This window comes from Triticum urartu, chromosome 1 (assembly GCF_003073215.2).
Source record: "Triticum urartu cultivar G1812 chromosome 1, Tu2.1, whole genome shotgun sequence".
NCBI lineage: Eukaryota > Viridiplantae > Streptophyta > Magnoliopsida > Poales > Poaceae > Triticum > Triticum urartu.
This window is the reverse complement of record NC_053022.1, coordinates 346,539,425-346,564,230: the sequence shown is the minus strand read 5'-3', so window position 1 is coordinate 346,564,230 and position 24,806 is coordinate 346,539,425. Positions and strand designations below refer to the sequence as shown.

The following is a 24,806-nucleotide window of genomic DNA, read 5'->3' as shown; positions in this document are numbered from 1 at the left end:
CACAAGCCTTCTGGTGATCCTCAAGACAAGCCTCACCCTCTGAAAATAAATTTAAACACAAAAAGCAAATATCAAGAACACTTCTGAAAATCACCAGAAATTCTAAACAGCTCAGAAAAATCTCATCTTTGGTGAGCTGCTAGATTTCTTATCAAACACTACTAGGGAAAACCTTATACACAGAATCTTAGCAGCAGCGCGGCATAAAAACAGGCGTTGTTGCTAAGTAGTAGCAGCGCGGCTACGGAAAGCTCGCTACTGGTGCAAACTTAGCAGTAGCGCGTGACGCTTAAACCGCGCTGCTACAAAAATCCACCGACAGTACACAACGACATAAGTTTACCAGTAGCGCGGTGCCACGGAGCCCGCTGCTGCTAATGCCATAGTACCAGCGTGCTTTTTTGTCACCTCGTTGCTGCTAATTTTGAAATTGTGCACAGGGTTGGCCCGTTTAGCAGTAGCGCGTGACAGGAAAGCGCGCTGTTGCTACGCTCTTAGCAGCAGCGCGCTTTCTCTCCCGCGCTACTGCTAAGACGCAGCACCCACCACCTTTTCCACCTCCCCCTCCCCCTCCCCATCTCCTCTCCTTCCTTTCCCGTACCTCCCACATCCTCCCTCTCTCACTCTTCTTCTTCCTCAATACTTGTCCCCCCATTACTCTCCCTCTTCTATCTACCTTTCTCTCTCTTCATTACTCCTAGCTATAACTACACCACCTCCATTAATTCATCTCCTTTCTCTTTTTCCTCCCCCCTCCACTAGTTGAAGTTGTCTCCTCCCAAATTAGCTAGCTAGGTACATGTAGCATTTAGTTAAGTGACCTATTTGCCCCCTAACTAGATCTTTCTTTGTCAAGAAGAGCTTTGTGCACTTTTGACCTCCCTACATCATCATCTCCACCGTGTGCTCGATCTCGAGATAGAGGTGTGATTAATATTTCATGCTTTTGCAAAATGGAAATATGTTTATGCATGTGTGTGATATTTTTATGGAAATTGTGTGTGTGGCATGAGTTGATGCCAAATTGTGCATTTGAGTTGCCTATGTTTTGCCGAAATGTCGATTTATTTCCGTTTCGGCGAATTCCGGGCAAACTCTAGATCTATATATGTCCTATTTTTAAGGAAGGTCATGCCAAATTTTTGTATGACTTTGATGAATGCACGCATTTTTATAATCAATTTGTTTATTATTACCGTGCAGAGTTGACGATGGTCAGTGGAACGATGGTGGACAGGTGGTTGCGGTCGGCGGTGCAGGACATGAAGGAAAATAAACTGACAGAGGTTTTATGTCCGTGTCGAAAATGCAAAGGAATAGTTTGGCTTGACCCCCATGTCGATGGTCGTGTCGAAGCGCACCTGCTCATGACTGGTTTCATGGATGGCTATACTCGGTGGATAACTGAAGATGAGGATGACAATGTTGAGGATGCCGACGGGGCAGGCAATGATGACACGGGGCAAGATGAAGAGATGGTCGATAATGGCGGCAGGGAAGAGGCCGGACATGGCAGCGAAGAAGGGGCCGGACATGGCGGCGGAGAGAATGACATGGACTCCATGCAGCAGAGTTCGTCGGTACTAAGTTCAATCGTGCGGGACCCTCATGTTCAAGCATTGCTTCGCAAGGAGACGAGTACTGAGAGAGCTGCTTCTAGAGAGGAGGCTAAGCTGGGGCAACTGGTGGTAGACTCGAACACTCCATTGTATGATGGTTGCAATCCTGAGGTGACCCTCTTGAGTTTCACGCTCCAAGTGCTGAAGATGAAGGCTAAAAACAAATGGACCGACACTAGCCTCGATGAGCATCTCAAGTACCTAAAGGATGTTCTTCCCGAGGGTAATCTATGTCCTAGTAGTGTTGATGAGGCCAAGAAGATCGTGTGCCCTCTTGATCTGCCACACATTAGATACCATGCATGCATCAACGATTGCATAATTTATCGGAAGGAGCACGCGGAAAAAACAAGTTGTCCGGTGTGCAATGCTTCTCGATACAAGAAGGCCGGGAAGAAATGTCCCCAGAAAGTGGTATGGTACTTACCGATCACTTCCCGTCTCCAGAGGTATTTTGTAGATCCCAAGGAAGCAAAGCTAATGCGCTGGCACGCGGAGAGGAAGAAGCCCGACGATGGAGATGATCCAAAGCTGAGACACGTCAAGGATGGAAGCCAGTGGAGAGCATTGAACAGCTTTTATCGGTATTTTGAATGTGATGCAAGGAACATCGTGCTCGGCGCGTGTACCGATGGCATGAATCCGTTTGGCAACCAGAGCACCAACCATAGCACATGGCCCATGTTTGTATGGATGTACAACCTCCCCCCTGGTTGTGCATGAAATCGAAATACATTCACATGAGCATGCTTATTCAAGGGCTGAAACAACCAGGAAATAATATTAATTTGTATCTGGGGCTACTTCAGGAGGAGTTAGAGACGTTATGGAAAACACCGGCCAAGACATGGGACGCCAGCAATGGATGGAGTCGCCAACGAGGAAGACTATGATCAGTACGGCAACCCAATGAGGGAAGATGACAATGATGATGAAGTATACGTCAAAAGAAGAATCAATACTACATTACCAAAGAAAAATCATACTCCATGGAAAAGGCAAAGTCACAATGAGGGGCTCAATTATTCTTCGACGAACAAGAAGGGAAAGAAGCTAACTCAAAAACGAAAATGTCAGTGCTGAGGAATCGGTCAAATGATGTAATATATATATATATATATATATGTTCCTATTTTGTATACACACTTAATTAGCCATTATTATGCATGGGTCCAATGATGTAATATATATATGTTCCTATTTTGTATACACACTTACCATTATTATGCAAGGGTCCAATGATGTAATATATATGTTCCTATTATGCTGAGGAAAAGAAAAAAGGGAAACTGGTTATAACAGTAGCGCTTTAGTGAAAAAGAGCTACAGCTAGTCAAGGTAGCAGTAGCGGTTTCTGCAGAAAATCGCTATAGCTGCTCGTAATAGTAGTAGCGCGTTTCGTGAAAATGCGCTACTGCTACGTCCACTTAACCCAAAATTCTCCCTCTCCCTGCTTCATCCCGCCTCTTTTCCCCCAAATCCCCACTCTCTCTTCCCCGGCCCCGTCGCACCGCCGCACCCGCCCCCGACCTCGGCGCGCTCGCCCCGACCCCGGCGCGCTCGCCCCCGATCCCGCCGCCCCCGACCCAGGCACGCTCGCCCCCGGCGCCGGCGCTTGCCTCCCTCCTCTGCTTCCTCCCCTCCCAACCTCGGCCGTCGTCGGCCTGCCTCCTCGCCTTGCACCCTCTGTAAACACCCCCCATCTCTCTCTCTGCTAGCTAGGGTTATTTACTTAGGTTTTAGTTAATGTTAATTAGGTATCTATTTAGTTATGAATTTAGATAGGTTTCAAATTTGCTGAATTATATGCAAATTTGAACTGGACATTGTTGATATGTGGATGTCATGTTTTGGACATGTCATGTTTTGGTAAATGATCCGAAGTTGGCTATGTTACGCCGGAATGTGATTCATTTCCGTTTCCGGTGAATTTCAGGCGCTCGATATGTTCCATTTTTTAGCAAAGGTCATGCCGAAAATTGTCCTCGTGCTTATCATCCCAAAGTAAGTCAGTTTCGAACAACCCTTTCATACATTTCAATCATTCCTTCTCTCTCTATGGGGAATAATTTGAGGTGTCTTTTCCCCACAGCAACGGGCGCGCCGTCCTTATCGTTCTTTATCCGCAAGTCTCCCACGTTGTGTATTTTGACCCTTCCAGAGACTACGAGAAAAAAGACTACACCCACATAATGAATATTCTAGATGATGCTCTCCAAGGCTTCAGCTTTAGAGGTGTCCACATGCAGTTCAGGAAACAAAGGAACAAGAAGATGGGTTTCGCACATAAAACTAACTTCTCCTGCATCCAAGTCCCAAAACCAAGCAAGAAGGATGGATTGTACATCCTCCATCTCATGATTCAGTTCAACACGGATCACCAAAAGCTTCGCATGAGAAGCAGAAATGATAATCATATCCACAAGTGGCTAGAATCTCATGGAGAAGCGGATTATAAACTTAGAGATGACTTCTTTCGCATCCAAAGCGACATTGCGATGATCATCATGAAAGAAGTCGTCGATGAGAAGTGGATGTTCCACCACGGCCCTATATCGCGAGCTGACGTCCGAACTTGCATGGGCATGCAACGTCTAGACCTCACGCCGTTCAAGAAGCTAGGGTCCATCCTCGATGATATGGAAGGATGGAACTTCTAGTGATTTATGATGCCGATGATGATGATATGTGTCGGTTGAACTTGTATACTATTTGTAGCGATGCAACTTTGTGATGTCCACGATCCCTAGTTGCATCTAGTTGCTAACCCTTTCTTTTTCGGTGTTCTCTAGTATATTTTGTTGCATATATATGATTGTATATCCTCTTCATGAACATGCATCTCTAACAGGTACCTAGTTTCTTGATGGCGAGATGGAACTGCCATGTCGTGTACAAAGGGAAGGTTCCGGGGGTGTACAACGAGTGGCATGAGTGTCAGGCGCAAGTGAATGGGTTCTCGGACGCCAGCCATAAAGGCTTCAAAAGCAGACAAGAAGGAGAAGCTAGTTACTTGAGGTTCACGCTAGCGCGAGAGAGGACTCGTAACCGCCATCTCATGTAATGCATAGTTCCGCTCTCACTCATAGTGATAGCTCTTCTCGCGTATACCTTTGTTTAGATGGATGACGTTGTAGTTGCAAGTATTCGAGACTTGCATGTATCGCTATTTTCGAGATGATGACAAGATACCACTTTGTGTTGGATGATGATTATGACGAGACTATTTGTATGTATATGCTATGATTACATTTGTGGTCTCGCAGGCATTTGTATGTGTATCATGATGACATTTGTATGTGCTAAAGATTCTTCTATAAAGCCTGTTCAAATACAAAACAAATATGCCGAAAAAAACAAAAAACTACTAAAATTAGCAGTAGCGAGTGGAGAAAAGTTAGCAGCAGCGCAGTTGTAGCAGTAGCGCGCGCAGGGGAAGCGCGCTATAGCTATTAGCAGCAGTGAGGTTCCTTTAAGCGCGCTGCTGCAACACTTGTGTAGCAGTAGCGCGGGTGGACCAGTGCTACTACTATGCGTTAGCTGTAGCGCCTTATTAGTAGCGCCGGCCCCCGCGCTACTAAAAGGCCGAAAACCCGCGCTGCTGCTAGGCTTTTCCCTAGTAGTGAAAGAACACAATGCAAAAAGAATCAATTCATTTGCACTTATGGTTGAAGAGTTATAACTGTTTGAAGTGTTCTGTAAATTCAAATGAATTTGAATAAAAAGAAACAGACTGGGGGTGACGTCGAAGGCGTAAAGCCCAGGGGCGCCACCACTCGTACCGCTTCGCGCGCATAGAGTGGCTAACTAGCGGGCCCCGCTAGTCAGGTGGGGGAAGGGGGAGAAGGAAACAGAGAAGGCCGCGGCTTCGCCGGAGCTCTCGCCGGCGACGAGGGCTCCTTGGCCCAAATGAGAGGGAGGGATTGAGAGAGGGGGCGATGGCGCACCTGCCCGTACCCGTAGCGTGGCTAGGGGTGGTCGGACGGCGTCGGAAACAAGCTCGCAAGCGGAGGCAGAATGCGGAGGTTGCCGAAGTTGAGGAAGACGGCGAACGGAGGCCACTCCAGGGGCTCCAAGCGGGCGAGACGGCCTCACCGGAGAGAGGCGGAAGCCCTGGAGGGGTTGCCCTGTCCTGGGAGGGGCTAGAGCTCCCGCGGTGTCCAGAGGGGATCGCCGGCGAGCTCGAGCTCGGGGACGGCAGCCCGAGGCCTGCCTGGCCGGGCTACGTCTTCCTACGCAGTCATGGAGTGTGTGGGAGTGCTGAATTGGGCTCGAGGAGACTGGGGGTGGCCTTATTTATAGGCGAGCGGCGAGGGGGCTTCGGGCTCCGCCGGTGGACGCCTGTCCATGGCGCCCGGCGACGAGCGGCGTCAGTGAGAGGGGGAGAAGGCAACGGAGGTCACGCGGCCACTATGGGCGGACGGAGACGAGCACAGGATCAAGAGGAAGGCGACGAGCATAGTGCAGAGTGCACTATGGCGTTGGCCGGACCGTGCCCGTGCTCGCTGCGGCGAGCTCCGGCGTCAGCGAGCACCAGGGAGGAGTTAAAGACGTCGAGACGATGATGGTGGCGCGGTTTGGCACGCTCGGGCAGGCGAGGGAAGTGAGCACGCGCGAACAGAGCATTCGGCGGCACCCAGAGCGCGTCGATGCGCATGCCTAGCATCGTGGACACGCGTGGTCACCGCGCGAACTCTCTCCTCAGGCCAGCCTTCGTCCAAAAATCATGTCTGGCATGTTGTTCGTGGTGGTTTTGAAGTTTACCACGGTTTGGTTTGGATCTAGGTGCAGTAGAGAGGATTTTACAAGCCAGATAAGTTTCTGACCAGTAACTTTGAACAGTTACTGTGGTCAAACGGCTGGGAGATTGAGGCTGTGCTTTGGAGGCTAGTTATAAGTTACTAAGGTAAAGATGCACAAGAAAGTTCAGGTGAAATGGAGCAAGTAAAATGGTAGTTGTTGTAGAAACCACAATTTCTGTCCAGAACAGAAAAGATTTTCTGTAGCAAAAATATTCCAAAAAGTGATGAGATATTTTTGCTCAGGAAGGTGCCCTAGGGTCCACAGAATATTTGTGAATTAATTCATATTTTTCTGAGCCATAAAAATTGGTGTTGCTTTGAAGCAAACATATCTGGCTTAAGGTTTTTGAGAGAAAATGAATATTTTTCATTTAAGAAAAGTATTCCAAAGATTATTTTAGGGTGTATCATAAGTGACATGATGATTTTGGAGGGAAGTGAAGCACTTGGGTGAAGGCCAAAGATGCCCAAGTGTTTAAGTCCATATGAAAAGATTCAAAATTCCAAGTTTTAGAAAATTTTCAAATGAAAATTCAAGCAGATAAGAGAGGGCAAAAACCAGGCTGTCACAAACCTCCCCCACTTAGAATGAATCTCGTCCTCGAGATTCGGTTGCTTGGGAAAACCACTCTGGATACTGATCCCTAAGGAATTCTTCCTGCTCCCAAGTTGCTTCTGACTCTGTGTGATGCTCCCATTGAACCTTGTAAAATCTTCTGACTTTACTGTGAGTGACCCTTTCCATCTGATCCAAAATTTTGAACGGTCTCTCTTCATAAGTTAAATCTTTTGCCAATTCTATCTCAGCCATTGCAGTCCTTTTCTCAGGCGGGGATATGCATCGTCTCAATTGCGAAACATGAAACACATCGTGCACTTCTGCCAATTCGAGACATAATCGGGAATGGACCAATAAATCTGGGTGCCAGCTTTCCACGAGTCTGAAATCTCTTGACTCCTTTCATAGGGGTGACTCGGAGGTATACGTGTTCTCCGGGTTCAAAACTGACCTGCCGATGCTTTGCATCATAATAACTCTTCTGTCGAGATTTGGCCAATTGCAGTCTGTCTCTGATTTCCCTAACTTGTTTCTCAGCTTCCAGCATGAGATCCGTTCCGAAGATACGGCTATCTCCAGTCTGAGACCAATTTAGAGGAGTGCGGCACTTACGGCCATACAGAGCTTCATATGGTGACATCTTTAGACTGGTTTGGAAACTGTTGTTATAAGAGAACTCGGCATATGGCAAGCAATCTTCCCATTTAGCTCCTTTGGCTAGCACACTGGCTCGCAACATATCTTCGAGTATTTGACTTACCCGTTCTGTCTGTCCATCTGTCTGAGGGTGATAGGCAGTACTATATTTCAGTGCTGTCCCTAGGGCTTGATGGAGATGGGACCAAAAAGCGGAGGTAAACAAAGAACCTCGGTCGGAAGTGATAGTTCGGGGTACTCCATGCAGACTGACTAGTCTGGACACATACAGCTGTGCAAGTTCATTGGCCCTGTATCTGGTGCTGATCGGAATGAAATTAGCAACCTTGGTTAGGGTGTCTATTATAACCCAGATTACATCATTGCCTCGCTGAGTCCTAGGCAATCCTGTAATGAAATCCATACAAACGTCATCCCATTTCCATTGTGGAACTGGCAGCGATTGGAGGAGTCTGGCTGGCTTCTGATGCTCTGCCTTCACTTTGTTGCATATGTTGCAACAGGCCACAAAATAGGCAATGTCTTTCTTCATCCCATCCCACCAGAATATTTGTCTAAGGTCCTCATACATTTTCGTACCTCTCGGGTGAATGGAATATGAGGATTCGTGTGCTTCTGACAGGATTTTCTCCTTCAAGTCCGGTTGATTGCGTACACAAATTCGTCCACGGAACCGGAGGGTTCCGAATTAGTCCTTGGAGAAATCAGGGGCCTGCTTTGCCATCTGGCCCTTGGCGTCTTTGTAGCTTGGCGTCAGCTGGCTGGGCCTTGCGGATCTCCATCTCAAGTGTGGGGGTAACTTCCAAAATATTAGCGAGGCCAGCATCTACTATGACCAAGTTGAGTTGAGCGATCTCCTCTTGAAGTTCGGGAGGCAATGATTTCAATATGGCATTTAAGCTGACGGGCTTTCGACTGAGCGCATCGGCAACGACGTTGGCCTTGCCTGGATGGTAATTTATTCCAAGGTCATAATCCCTGACCAACTCTAACCATCTTCGCTGTCGGAGATTTAAATCTGGCTGAGTGAACATGTACTTGAGGCTTTTGTGGTCGGTAAAAAATTGGCACCTTTTTCCAATGAGGTAGTGTCTCCAAATTTTTAATGCATGAACCACTGCAGCCAATTCCAAATCATGAGTAGGATAATTTCCCTCATGGGGTCGTAGTTGTCGCGATGCATATGCTACTACCTTGCTGTCTTGCATCAACACGCAACCAATGCCCTGTCTGGAGGCATCGCAGTACACATCAAAACTGTGATAAATGTTTGGAAGAGTCAATACAGGTGTGGTTGTCAGACGTATCTTCAGCTCATTAAAGCTCTTCTCACAATCCTCTGTCCACTTAAACTTTGTATCCTTTTTTAGCAGCTCCGTCATGGGTTTAGCAATTTTGGAAAACCCTTCAATACAACAACGATAGTATCCAGCTAATCTGAGGAAACTCTGGATCTGTGTCACGGTCGTGGGTGGTACCCAATCGAGCACATCCTTTACTTTGCTCGAATCCACGGCTATACCTTCGGAGGATAGTACATGTCCGAGGAACCCAACTTTCTTGAGCCAAAATTCGCACTTACTGAACTTGGCGTATAGTTGATGGTCGCGGAGCCGTTGTAGTACTGCTCGGAGGTGATCCTTGTGCTCTTCTTCACCTTTGGAGTAAATGAGGATGTCATCGATGAAGACTACCATGAATTTGTTGAGGAAGTCCATAAATACTTTGTTCATCATATGCATGAAGAAAGCAGGGGCATTGGCGAGACCAAAGGACATCACGGTATATTCATAAAGACCGTACCGAGTAGTGAATGCGGTCTTAGGAATATCTTCCTTTTTAATCTTAAGCTGATGATAGCCGGTCCGTAAATCGATTTTTGAGAATACCTTAGCCCCACTGAGCTGGTCAAACAGATCATCAATCCTTGGCAGCGGGTATTTATTTTTGATGGTGACCTCATTCAGCTGGCGGTAATCTATGCACATACGGAGACTACCATCCTTTTTGCCCACGAAAATTGCAGGTGATCCCCATGGTGAAGAGCTGGGACGAATATAACCTTTCTGGAGTAATTCATCAAGCTGTTTCTTTAGCTCCACTAATTCGGATGAGGGCATCCGGTAATAATTCTTGTATAACGGTGCGGTTCCGGGCACAAGATCTATGGCAAACTCTAGTTCCCGATCTGGTGGGATGCCTGGCAGTTCTTCCGGAAACACATCAGGGTACTCATTGACCACAGGGATTAATTCCAATTCAACCACAGCGGTGCAAACTAGTTCTGGCTTGGGTATATTCTTGCGAGCGTAGAACTTGGTAAGTTGCCCATTCAGACCGGTCAAAGTGACTTCTTGGGTTGCGCAGTTTATGCAAACTTGATATCGGGTCAACCAATTCATACCCAATATAATATCCAACCTTTCAGACTCAATGATTATCAAATATGTTGGAAAGTAGACCCCGTTGATATTGATTCTCCAGATCACGGCAGACCAGATTGCTCTTGATTATAGATCCCGGGGTTTGTACCAGCATATTTTTGCCCAAAATCGCGCAAGGAAAATTGTTTTGGGCAGCAAAACTCCGAGAAATAAAAGAATGGGAAGCCCCAGAGTCAAATAAAATTACGGCGGGTATGTCATTAACAGAAAACATATCAATGACGACTTCTGGCTTCTCTTGGGCTTCATCGGCTGAGATATGATGCATGTGCCCGGTGAAGTTTTGTTGGTTTGGCCATGACTCCATAAAGTTGGCTTTTGGCCTGCTTAGGGCATTCATCTTGTTGTTCTTGGGGTACTGCTTGGCATAATGTCCAGGCTGCCCGCAAATGAAACAAGAATTATTGCGCTGACGCTCCTCATGTATTGGATTGGCCACAATATTCTTGACTTGAGTGGTGGTCTTGTTAACATTCTGGTGCCAATTTGGCTTGTATTCCACCTGAGTTTGTTGCCAGGTACGAGCCTATTGCACTAGTTGCCCATCCTTCTTTGGCTCAAACTTTCGCTTGTTGTCGTTGTTAACAGGCCTATTATCTGCTATAAGCTTGTGCTCCCATTCAGCAATGAAAGCCTTGTTCACAAGAGTTTGGAAGTCTGTGAAATCAAGCATACTGAGAGTACACCGGAGTTGTGGATTTAGACCTCCAAGAAATCTGTCAATTCTTCTTTCTTCAGTGGCCACGTCATGAAGAAAGTAGCGGGCCAGATGATTGAATTTTTGCAAATATTCCGCCACGGACATATTTCCTTGGATGAGTGCGAGAAATTCACGCTGCTTAGTCTTCATAACTCCAGTAGGGATATGATATTTTCGGAATCGATCCTTAAACTTTTCCCAAGTGATTTCCTCATCAGCCGGCCACATGGCCTTTGTATTTTCCCACCATATGGCAGCTGCGCCCTGAAAATAATGGGTGGCAAAGGGAACTTTATCATTTCCTTCAGTATGAGCAATCTCAAGCTTTTTCTCCATTGTGCGCAACCAATCGTCTGCATCCAATGGGTCAACAATCTGACTGAAGCTGGGTGGATTGGTCCTCTGAAAATCTGACAACTTTGAGTGATGACCATTTTGATTTCCATTCTGTCCAACCATGGCTTGAAGACTTCTCAATATTTCAATCAGATCATTGTTCCTTTTCTCTTCAAACATACGCAGAATTTGCTCGGTGGAGGGAGGATCAGGCGGTGGAGGTGGTGGCTGAACGTACGGCACAGGAGAATGTCCTGCCTGTCGTGCGGAATGATGAACAGGAGTTCCCGCGCGAACGTTGCTACTGCTGCCTCCCCGCGTCATCCTATTGTGATTTTTTCCCAAGACAACACACTCGAGATGAGAAACACCCAAGAATAAAATTGGGGAAAAGCCAGCGACAAATCCCGGAAGAAAGCAGAAGAGCGAAAAAAATACATCGAATAAAGTCTCAACATAATTATACATAGACTCATACATGAAAAATAAACAACATGACTGGTTCACTACTCTCATACAAGCAACGGAACATCATGACTCATACGACTACATCCATACATCATCCAGATAATTGCGAATACTCAAAGATACTACTGCTCTGCTGGTGTTGCGGCGTCCTCCCCTGAAGCGGTCTCGGATCCCGAACTGACGTGGTTAACAGAAATCTCCGGGTTAAAGGTAACATGACGGCGCTGCCTCGAGGGCTCTCCCTCAGGGGCAGGGGTAGGATGAAGCATCGGGGCTACAAGGGTAGCGAGAAGTGAGACCCACTCGGCAAGACTACTAAGAGGGTTCACGGCCGAGACGCCCGTGCTACTAGGGGGAGTAACCAACGAAATAGGGGAGCTAGAATTGACTGGGACATAAGGGGTAAATCCCAGTGAAGATGGAGTAGTGGCGGATCTACAAGTGACCAACGTAGTGGCTAAGGCAGTACGGGTACGAGTCAGCTCTCGAGCCAGCTCGTGGATCATGAGATAGCTAGCAGTGACATAACGAGCAAGGTGGCTAGCAACACTATCAGACTCCGGATCAATGAGAGGGAAACGGACATGACCGTTGTCGTGTAGGGATGGGTAGTAGTAGAAACCTGGGTGGTTCTGCATTCGGACCTCGTTGTAGCAAAGCTCGACAAGGACCTCGAATGCAGCAAACTGGACAGCCTGAGAAGCGGTGGAGGCATAACCGCTCCGAGAAGAGCGAGTGTAAGAGCTGGAATCGGAACTAGTGCGCAGAGTGACCACTGCGTGATACTCATACACTAAATCAGCTAGATGCTCCCGGTACACACGATAGACTGGGTCATCTCCGAGAGGGTACAGTCGACGCCACATGTTGCGAAGGAGGTGCAGGGACGTGTACGGCATCAGCTGCAACTGGCACGGATACAGCACCGGAGCCATCTACACCCACAACCATTAGCAGGTTACCATAAAAAATATAAACCGAATGCATGCAACGCAACAATCAGCACAAATTACTACCGGCACTCAACTTAAACTCGTATCTAACATCCAGTTAACGCGTCGCAGTTAAGCGTGGCCTACAGTCAGCGCGGCTCTGATACCAAGCGTTGTGGCACCCCGGCTCAGAGCGACCGGTTTACCATGCATTGCTAGCCCAGAGACCATGTCTTCTGGCAACACACAACATCTTGGTACAGAAAAACAACTGCTTTATTGATGCTAGCGGAACAGAGTTTACATTACAACAGTTGTCGAGGCCAAGCGGCACACTCGGTGCGGCTGAACAATATGTACATTATTTAGTAAACATAAAGGGGCCTCGATCCGAACAACTACGTGGCAGCGGAATAATGTCGTGGCGAAAGCTCCATATCACAAGGACACTGATGTGGACACGATCTAGACTCGAACAGCGCTCCTCTCCAACGATACTTTCCTGAAATCTGGCATGACATGCCAGGTCAGTACATTGAATGTACTTGCAAGCTCACAACAGGCATAATCATAGTGACAAACAATATCATGATATTTAACCAATTATTAATAATGCAACACTATATGTCAACATGCTGTGATCATGCTCGAACGTCCCTCGGGACAGCTTACCAACTGTGATCATCTCTGGATCACAAACACACCACTAAAGCAAGAACAACTCGTGATCCTTACGGCGATCACAACCACGACCATCATTTGGTCCCAAATGCCTCGATGGCCTTTCTGCCATCCATCAACAATGCAATGGTCATAGCTTAGTGTGCAATTTTTATTAAACATTGACTCATGGTGGGACCTACTACGAGGTGTCCATGACCGTGGACTCGGCTATCGATAGATTACACACTCTGCAGAGGTAGCACACTGTACCCACACCACGGAACCCATGGCCTCGCACTCCCATTTGGGTGGACCAGCGGCATTCCGAAAAAACCCTTCCATTTGCATAGCACTCTCCCGGCCACTCCGACCCAAATCCCCAACGGGCTGGTCCTGGGTGGCCCCGTGTCTACCAAAGACACCCTGACCACCGTTGCGGTCAAAACACTCCCACTCGGGGACTCGGTACCATAATCTCATCAACGAGCACACAAGATTATGCCTGCTTACCGGGCCAGGGCAAGCACGGCATGACCTTCCCTAGTTGGAGGCACCGACCAGAGGCCATGTCAATGGACCGAATCAAGGCCTTCCCACAAAGGCAGATGTGGTTGCACTGGAAAGAAACTCGATTCGGCGGCACCATGACCCAGTCAACGGTATATTCAAGTGGAGTTATATTCAGGTTCAACTTTAAACTAAAATGACCGGTGTCATAGCATGCCATGAAATGCAAAACAACACACGCATCATATAATGATAAAAATGACCGATGTCATCCTTATACACACCAAGCATAAATGTCAATAACTCATATTACTCTACTGCTCAAAATGAGTCACAACTTAACCAAGATATTTTGCAACAAGTTTTATTAATTTCTTACGCAAGAAAGTAACTCCGATAAATTTCTCATATGCTTGACAAAAAGATTTCACTATCAACAACTCTAATTTCTTTATCACTAAGTTGGGTTCAAACATTCTGTAAGACAAGAAATATGATTAAACAAGTATTTAACAGAATATTTTCTAACAAATTTTTATCAATTCATGAAGGCAAAAACAAAGCTTTAAATAATTACTACCATGCATAACAAAATAATTTCTAACATCACCAAATAAATCTTAACTTGCTTTATCCACTAAACTAGTTTCATTCATTCTATAAATCAAGCATAACAACTAACCAATATTTAACAGAATACAAATAACTCAATAATTATTTAAATGCATGGATTAATCATTTCATTCAAGTAAGAAAATCACAAATATCAAAATGACACCATGAAAATTTTCTTGTGGCTTTCCTTAGTGCAGATGAGGTTCACAAGCCTTCTGGTGATCCTCAAGACAAGCCTCACCCTCTGAAAATAAATTGAAACACAAAAGGCAAATATCAAGAACACTTCTGAAAATCACTAGAAATTCTAAACAGCTCAGAAAAATCTCATCTTTGGTGAGCTGCTATATTTCTTATCAAAGAACACAATGCAAAATGAATCAATTCATTTGGACTTATGGTTGAAGAGTTATAACTGTTTGAAGTGTTCTGTAAATTCAAAAGAATTTGAATAAAAAGAAACAGACTGGGGGTGACGTTGAAGGCGTAAAGCCCAGGGGCGCCACCACTCGTACCGCTTCGCGCGCGTACAGAGTGGCTGACTAGCGGGCCCCGCTAGTCAGGTGGGGGAAGGGGGAGAAGGAAACAGAGAAGGCCGCGGCTTCGCCGAAGCTCTCGCCAGCGACGAAGGCTCCTTGGCCCAAATGAGAGGGAGGGATTGAGAGAGGGGGCGATGGCGCACCTGCCTGTACCCATAGCGTGCCTAGGGGTGGTCGGACGACGTCGGAAACAAGCTCGCAAGCGGAGGAAGAATGCGGAGGTTGCCGGAGTTGAGGAAGACGGCGAACGAAGGCCACTCCAGGGGCTCCAAGCGGGCGAGACGGCCTCACCGGAGAGAGGCGGAAGCCCTGGAGGGGTTGCCCTGGCCTGGGAGGGGCTAGAGCTCCCATGGCGTCCAGAGGGGATCATCGGCGAGCTCGAGCTCGGGGACGGCGGCCCGAGGCCTGCCCGGCCGGGCTACAGCTTCCTACGCAGTCGTGGAGTGTGTGGGAGTGCTGGATGGGGCTCGAGGAGACTGGGGTGGCCTTATTTATAGGCGAGCGGCGAGGGGGCTTCGGGCTCCGCCGATGGACACATGTCCACGGCGCCCGGTGACAAGCGGCGTTAGTGAGAGGGGGAGAAGGCGACGGAGGTCACGCGGCCACTGTGGGAGAACGAAGACGAGCACAGGATCAAGAGGAAGGCGATGAGCACAGTGCAGAGCGCACTCTGGCGTTGGCCGGACCGTGCCCGTGCTCGCTGCGGCGAGCTCCGGCGTCAGCGAGCGCCAGGGAGGAGTTAAAGACGTTGAGAAAATGATGGTGGCGCAGTTTGACATGCTCGGGCAGGCGAGGGAAGTGAGCATGCGCGAATAGAGCATTCGGCGGCACCCAGAGCGCGTCGACACGCATGCCTGGCATCGTGGACACGCGTGGTCACCGCGCGAACTCTCTCCTCAGGCCAGCCTTCGTCCAAAAATCATGTCTAGCATGTTGTTCGTGGTGGTTTTGAAGTTTACCACGGTTTGGTTTGGATCTAGGTGCAGTAGAGAGGATTTTACAAGCCAGATAAGTTTCTGACCAGTAACTTTGAACAGTTACTGTGGTCAAACGGCTGAGAGATTGAGGCTGCACTTTGGAGGCTTGTTATAAGTTACTAAGGTAAAGATGCACAAGAAAGTTCAGGTCAAATGGAGCAAGTAAAATGGTAGTTGCTGTAGAAACCACCATTTCTGTCCAGAACAGAAAAGATTTTCTATAGCAAAAATATTCCAAAAAATGATGAGATATTTTTGCTCGGGAAGGTGCCCTAGGGTCCACAGAATATTTGTGAATTAATTCAGATTTTTCTGAGCCATAAAAATTGGTGTTTCTTTGAAGCAAACAGATCTGGCTTTAGGTTTTTGAGAGAAAATGAATATTTTTCATTTAAGAAAAATATTCCAAAGATTATTTTGGGGTGGATTAGAAGTGAGATGATGATTTAGGAGGGAAGTGAAGCACTTGGGTGAAAGCCAAAGATGCCCAAGTGTTTAAGTCCATATGAAAAGATTCAAAATTCCAAGGTTCAGAAAATTTTCAAATGAAAATTCAAGCAGATAAGAGAGGGCAAAAACCAGGCTGTCACAGGGCGTATGGAAAAGGTTCCTAGGATCGAGCGTCAGAGGTAGACGTGACTAAGTTTTCTGATGCCTCCTCTCATACCCTCATATTATGCGTTCAGATCCATGGAGAGCCGGAAAGTCTCCGCTTGAAGCTACTGGGCACGAGCGTCCAAAGCCACCCGCTCCGCGACCATCCTGACCTCTTCTGCTGCTAAATTTTCCTTGGCCTATGCCATCTCTTCGCGTATCCGTGCCACCTCCGCGTCATGCTGAGCTTTATCTGCCGGCTCTAGAACGGTAGTCAACGGAGCCGTCAGCTTATCCGTGAGGTCCATTAGCATCTGAGCCGGGGGCGCGCGGGGTCTCCTGACCCGGCCGCTGCCGACCTGGTGGTTGTTGCTGCTGCAGTCGTGGAGTTCTGACCATGTTGAGTGCCCGCCATGAAGACTGGCTCGATTTGGCGGCTCGAAGGGGTCTAGAATACTGCTGCCATCGGAACAGCCCATCGAGGAGCCCGATCCCATCTCCCTCGCTCATCCTCCCCCTCTCGTCCTCCCACACCGCCGCCACTCATACACCCGCATCGCGCCCGATCCCCTTGCTCCCGATCCGCACGCCTCCAGTGCGAGACCCGCGCTCCGCCCTCGCCGGAGCAGAGAACCAGGCCGGAGCCCCGTCGCCACCCGCCGCCGTCGGCGACCACTAGGAGGGCCACCCCGCGCGCGACCCCGAGCCTCTCCACGCGCGTGCGCGACCATCGCTTCGCTCCCGCAGGCGCGCAGCGTCCCGTGGCCCCTGTGTTCCTCGCCCCGCCGCCGCACCATCTTCTCCACTTCCTGCCATCGAGCGTCGCTCTGCCCTTGCTCCATCCTCTGCTTCGCCTCTGCACCACCGGCCTTCAGGCTCGACGCCCGCCCCGGCCATCTTCTCCTGCTGCCTCGAGCAGCTCCTTCACGGCCAGCTTCCACGAGATCTCCACCCCCCCTTGCTGCCCGGTTGGCCTTGTTTTCCCCTCTTGTCGCTGCCAAGACCCGGCAACCAGGGACGTCAAGGACGCCTTCGTGGGTTCCTTTCGCCAAGTACCACGACCGGCGAAGACCAAGTCAGAGACCTCCTCGAGCAGGAGCGTTTTTGGAATCACCAAGGCCACCTCAAGTTCGACTACGTTTTGCCGCCTCGACCGAGACCAACAAGTACCACGACGATGCATCATGTTCATCTACCGCCGTCTTTGGAACCGATAAGAACGCCAAGTACCCCTACGCACGAAGACGCCAAGTCCGTTTCGGGATTCGTCAAGTACCGCTACCGATATGGCTCGAACGTCTACGAAACGTGTACCACTACCGTCGCAAGTACCACTCCGGACCATGTACGACGACCGTCACCGAAGACCCATGTAACGTGAACGTGAACGACTACCGTCGCGAGTACCTCTACGTCATCATATACCCCTACTTCCCACGACGACCCCGTGAACAACTACTTCCCCTTCGACACGTGTACCCCTACCGCCGAACTCGATCCGTTCTGATAACACACGCTTCGAAGGTATAACCCCGAGACGATGCCCGTAAGTGAATGCATGTTGTATGAGATGCACCCTTGTTCGATAACGTCGCCCCTCTTTTGCCTTGCCACCGACATGTGGGAACTCGGTATTCGAGAGCACCCCACATTCTATCGCATGTCACGCTCCCCGTCGCATTTTCTTTTGCACCGGGATCTCAATCGAGTTACCGGAACCGATATGTTGCCGTGGCATCATTTTCAGATTCGTTGACGTGGCACCCCTTTTCTTTCCACCACGGTGACAAATGCTTCATAAAGCTCTTATCAACATTTTCTTAAAAACTTGCATAAACTTGTTCATGTCATCCGCATCATGATAACAACAATTAAAAATGCTTAAAATTGTTGTTGCATTAAATTGCTAATGCATATGGGGATTTACCGAAATTGTTGTTCGTTGCTTCCGGCCTCATTTAACCTTGACTAGATAGGTAGTTTTCATTTGCTTCACCTCTTGCCATGTTAATCAACATTTAATCTTGTTGGGTACATAAGCGAGAGAGAACTAAATAATTGATGTGGTGTTTTGGCAATATGCAACTCGTTGCATATCGAGCTCCACTTAATTTGTAGGATTGTTTGTGCATTTTGCCATGCCATGCTTCATTAAACCGGACATGCATCATAATTGTTTGTGCATCATGCCATGTCTATGCGTTGGTTGTTTACTATGTTGTTTGCTTCTTTCCGGTGTTGCTTCTTCGGGTTGGTTCCGATAACGTCGTGTTGTGAGGATCCGTTCGACTACGTCCGTTTAACTTCGTCATGGACTCGTACTTCTTCCTTGCGGGATTTCAGGCAAGATGATCATACCCTCGAAATCACTACTATCTTTGCTATGCTAGTTTGCTCGCTCTTTTGCTATGCCAATGCTATGATGCCTACCATTTGCTTGTCAGCCTCCCAAATTGCCATGTCAAACCTTTAACCCCCCATGTCCTAGCAAACCGTTGATTGGCTATGTTACCGCTTTGCTCAGCCCCTCTTATAGCGTTGCTAGTTGCAGGTGAAGATTGGAGGCCGTTCCTTGTTGGGGTTTTTATTTACTTGTTGGGATATCACGATGTATCTTATTTAATTAATGCATCTATATACTTGGTAAAGGGTGGAAGGCTCGGCCTTATGCCTGGTGTTTTGGTCCACTCTTGGTGCCCTAGTTTCCGTCATATCAGTGTTATGTTCCCGGATTTTGCGTCCCTTACGCGGTTGGGCTATTATGGGAACCCCTTGACAGTTCGCCTTAAGTAAAGCTCCTCCAGCAATGCCCAACATTGGTTTTACCATTTGCCACCTAGCCTTTTCTTTTCCCTTGGGAGTCGCGCTCCTGAGGGTCATCATTATTTTACCCCCCCCGGGCCAGTGCTCCTCTGAGTGTTGGTCCAACTGAGCGATGTTCGAGGCTACCAGGGGCAACTCTGGGCTGGCTTACCCGACGTCTGGCTCATCTGAGTGTGCCCTGAGAAAGAGATATATGCAGCTCCTATCGGGATTTGTCGGCACATTCGGGCGGTGTTGCTGGTTTAGTTTTACCCTGTCGAAATGTCTTGTTGTACCGGGATACCGAGTCTGATCGGAACGTCTCGGGTGGAGGTCTATTCCTTCGTTGACCGTGAGAGCTTGTCATGGGCTAAGTTGGGACACCCCTGCAGGGATTTGAACTTTCGAAAGCCGTGCCCGCGGTTATGGGCAGATGGGAATTTGTTAACGTCCGGTTGTAGAAAACCTGAACTTGACCTTAATTAAAATGAATCAACCGCGTGTGTAACCGTGATAGTCTCTTTCCGGCGGTGTCCGGGAAGTGAACACGGTTGTTGGAGTTATGCTTGACGTAGGTTGCTATAGGATCACTTCTTGATCATAGTTTTATCGACCGTACTTTACCTTCTCTTCTCGCTCTCATTTGCGCATGTTAGCCACCATATATGCTAGTCGCTTGCTGCAACTCCACCTCATACCTTTACCTTACCCATAAGCTTAAATAGTCTTGATCGCGAGGGTGCGAGATTGCTGAGTCCCCGTGGCTCATAGTTACTTCCAAAACCAGCTTGCAGGTGCCGATGAGTCCGTGCAGATGACGCAACCAAGCTCAGGAGGAGCTCGTTGAAGATCTTGTCCTCTGTGTTGTTTCCGTTCTAGTTGATCAGTAGTGGAGCCCAGTTGGGGTCGATCGGGGACCTTTGTCGCATTTGGGGTTCTTCTTTTATTTTGGTTCCGTAGTCGGACCCTGTTTGAATTTGGTTGATGTAATGCTTTATTCATGTAATTGTGTGAAGTGGCGATTGTAAGCCAACTATGTATCTCTTTCCTTTATATATTACATGGGTTGTGTGAAGATTACCTCACTTGAGACATATGCCTTCAATGCGATTATGCCTCTAAGTCGTGCCTCGACACGTGGGAGATATAGTCGCATCGAGGGTGTTACACCTACGCACTATGGTGTTGAGTACTTGGAGGGCACTCTCCTAGGGATCGAGGGATACGCGATTGGCCGGATGACGAAGAGTCGCCGAGGCAAGCTCTACATCGAAGAATCAGGCTGGGGTGCCGAGGCCGACTCAATTGAGTACGGGTACCGGGTCTCCTTCGGCAAGGTCCACGTCTTCATTGGCATAATCGACGAATCTGGTCCTGAGCCGGACATCAGCTCCAACACCTTCGGGCCGGCTTGTCGCGCCAGACCCGGCCAGGCACAAGCCGGCTGGACCCATGCTTTCGCCAGCTTCACCCATGGGGTCAGTCTTTCAAGCGGTTCCACATCTGGCGATGACACGCTAGTCAACTCAAATGGCGAATCCTCAGTTGGAGGCACCGACTCAATTCTCCCACTTTTCGATGACACGCTGGGGGGCTACTCCGATGATGAAATCAACCCGGAGGTTTTCGAGCCACCTCGCCGAGTGGCCCACTACTAGGAAAATGCTTACCAGTAGCGCTGGTTTTTTTGCTACCAGTAGTGCTGGCAGACGCGCTACTGCTATGGCGCTACAGCTATTTTTTAGCAGTAGCGCTTGTTTGTCCCAGCGCTACTAGTAACTGAAGATAGCAGTAGCGCTTTTTTGTAACCCACGCTACTACTATCATAAGTACTAGTAGCGTGCATTTCCCCCACGCTACTACTAATTAATTAGGACTAGTAGCGTGCACCTTTTACCACACGCTACTACTAGCTAATTAGGAATTAAAAGTTAAAAATTAGATGAAGTATTCATGGATGGAAATCAGAGACACATCCAGTGCAAGATAAACTAAGGTCTCAGAACCATCTCAACTGGAAGAGATCACAAGAATCCATTTAACATCGGACGCACACAACCATCATCGAAACGTGGGTACCTTCCCTAGTGTTCACCACCAACCTAAACAAACCACTTCTCTAGATGTATCTACCAAGGCTCGAAGTTCAGACGCCATTGGACCCGAATCCTCCCTCCCCTCGGAGGGTGGCGTCAAGGTCCTCCACCTCGGCGACCTTCGGTGTCACGATCACCTGGACGATCATCTGTGTGACGTGGCCGCCGGGCTTCACCGGGTTGAAGAGCACAGTGCCCACCGGGCCGCGCTAGTTAGAGTCGATCACCCTTGCGTCCACGTCGGGAAAGTGAAAACTTGTTAGTATGCAAATATCATCAGTTCAACCAAATCGTATATTACAATTCACAAGACCCATTAAGTTAAGGTTCCTTCTCATCTAGCTATTTAAAAAAGCTCATGCCGAAAATATATGCTTAATTCCTCACTTGCTATTCAAACTAAATGGTCTAGGAATGCACATGGTTACCATGGATACCAGTCTAGATTAGTACTGTCTATAAAGTTGCAATTCCTAAAGTTGATCATCTCTTAGTTTTGTGAGGAAAATATACTCCTTTTTATAAAGCGTACAACTACAAATATCTTCTTACGATCTTAGCTAAGAGATATAGTTAAAATATGAACACACACCATCTTTTTTTGAGAATATAAACACGTATAATAAATATGTGAAAACACCAACTTTTTACATAAAGCAAAGATGAAGAATTCAGATATTCAATCATTATGTGGCACTCACCCTCTTGCGAATGCTGACTCGATCTTGGAATCCATCCATAGCTCACTCATTCTCATGTGAAGAATAAGTTGGTGCTTGTATTGCACCTTCTTTAATGCCATCAAAGAGAGCAGTTCTGGCATTTCAGTAGCTACAAAAAGTACAGAAAATAGTTATATAAGAATGCATATAGATTTTACAAGTGCATAGAAAAGCATGAGGTCCAAAAGAAACACAAGAGTATTTTTTATATTTTTCTGTAAATCACAAGTCAATAAATTCTCAAAACATCATCACTGGCATTGCCATAAGTTTTTTGTGTTAGCAGATTTATTGTTAGGGTATTCGCTATATATAGTACCACATCAGGTAGAGTGTTATGTTTACTTGGCGCCGCAATGTTTGGCACCAAGTTCAGTCTTCACACACAAATATAATACATTACTGAGCGGGACAAGGCAAAGAAAAACACATAAATTTTGTAGTTACTAAATCATTAGCATTAATCAGTGTCTTCTGCTATCCTTTGTTACAATATCAAGTTAGCCAATGTAAACAAAAGAAAGCAAGACCAAACTACTATAGCTTCACCTTTAGATCATTTTGGGTCCATTGCAAAAGTATGATATGAACATACTACCTACACCAGTACAATTGATTGAAACTCAAGGCAAAGAAACTGTGAATAAATCAAACTGGATACGGGCCTACAATCAATAAAATTGGATATGTTCTTGCAAGCTACAAAGATCTTCAGAATTACTTGCAATCTGGTTTTTGCAAGCTACAAAGATGTTCAGAATTACTTGCAATCTGGTTTTTGCAAGCTACAAAGATGTTCAGAATTACTAATTATCCAATTACCCTCTCTTGGGCCAGAGTGATGTCTCAATATAACGCCACATTTCTCGAACTCTCGGAGAACAGGCTTGGTATCTCTAAGCGAGAATCTATGAGCGGGGCAGTAAGATAGCTTACTAGTATTGGTCTTGTACTTGAGGTGGAAGAATATAATAGAGTACCAGTACATAGGTGCTAATTACAATTAGTAAATATTGTATTGGTGAGACAACAAGACAAGTAGTAGTGCTCTGTACCGCGGCTAGGGAATTATCCTCTCTTCATTTGGGGTTAATAATGTTGATAGACTATCGCTGGTAGTAAGACAGCCACTAGTGTTGTAGTAGTTTAGGAAGATGAACATAATACAGCGAACACACACAGCTAAAAAGTATGTACTAGTAGAATACGGACAGATTACTAAGTGGAGTAGCAGTAGAAGGGACCTAAGCTACAATGCTACACCAAGAAGTGTCATAATTCTGAAGGAAATTGTTCAGTTTAGAAGTATTCAACAGAGACACTTCAATCACAGAGCTCAGTATCTACTAGCTTAAATTCAAGTGCAAGGTTTCCATCTAAGAAACTATCCACACATATAGTAAACGACTAGTCAGAATACGTAAACATCAAATCTTATACTACAAGAGTTGGCGGCAGTTACAAAGCCATTCTTCTTAAACTAGTAGGAACCTTGCCGTTGCAGCGTATTTGGGGGCATTGGACATGCTCTCCATGATTGGTGGCGGGGAGGAGAGGGAGTTGAATGAATGTCTATTTAAAAAAGGGGTAATAGCACGGAAAAGAGAAATTGGCCTCAAGTAGATGAAAATGACAGAACAAAGTTTGAGTGGTATTTCAGTGAAACAACATAGTTTAGTGCCACTTCATCCAACAGATTTATGTACAGAGAAAAGAACAAATAAAATTAATTTTCAGCAGACATATATTTCCATGCATGTTGTGTAGTACAATAGCTACGAAAATAAATATACAAAACCGAAAAAGTGAGTGATTTCTATAAATAAGACTACGCCTATGTAATATGGTTATGAGATAGACAAGCTGAAATATTAGAACAATTTTGTACACAGCAAACTGTACCTTGTCAGCAAGCTGAAGGAGCTCCTTGGCTGTCCCAACATCTGCGGAGGCACACAGGTTGCTCCGCTTGGCCTCCATCACCACGAACAACTTTTTCCCCTTGCGGTTCTTGGCCAACCCCGCCCTCTTCACAAACCCTTTCCTAACCACCTTCGGATTAGCCCGGCACATCAAATGGACGTATATAAGCATACATACAAATGGTAACAAGAGAAACAAGGGTTGGGCAACAAGGCAGTTTCACTCGTATGTACCTCGTGTGGCTGGTCATCACTCCCCAATTCTAGAGCATGTTTTGGCCAACAAGGACCGACCATTTTTTCACACCTTCACGGCCTCATTACTCTCCAATTCGGTTAACCTATTACTCCTACATCAGAAGGATGAACAATCATAATGTGCAGGAAATCATACTTACTAGAGTGATCTTGTCACACACAAGAACAAGAGATATAAAATAGCAGCAGCAGGTGCAAGCTAACCTAATTAAAGATTCGGTTTTCTCCTCTCTGAAGATAAAAAAGTTTCAGTTTGGTTGTGACACCTAACGTAATTAATTCAGGCACGGCATGAGAGGGATAGAGGGACCTTGAAGAGTAGGAAGAAGCAGACCCGGAGGAGCGGTGGTCTTCTCTTCACTTGTCGGTGGTGCCCTGTGCGTGACCCCTGTGGAGAAGAGAACAAGGATGGAGCCTTGCTTCCATGTGCGTGAAGAATCAAGAAAATCAGGGAAGATAATCCAAGATGGTCAAGGAAATCAAGGAAGGCTATCTTGGCTTGATGATTTGCAGGTCCGCTCCATCCACTGGGCCATCTCCGTCGAGGTCGTGGCGGATGGATCTGACCTACACGGTCGATCTCCCTCCCGCTTG

General features: G+C 47.1%; 1 long non-coding RNA gene across 1 annotated transcript; it reads right to left on the bottom strand.

Moving 5' to 3' along the window:
- Nucleotides 1–21,224: 21,224 nt before the first annotated feature.
- On the bottom strand, nucleotides 21,225–24,241 carry LOC125533306. The gene is made up of 3 exons (XR_007294218.1): nucleotides 23,935–24,241; nucleotides 22,012–22,141; nucleotides 21,225–21,538 (listed from the first exon to the last, which is right to left on the bottom strand). It is a non-coding gene; the product is annotated as an uncharacterized LOC125533306 (long non-coding RNA).
- Nucleotides 24,242–24,806: the final 565 nt, after the last annotated feature.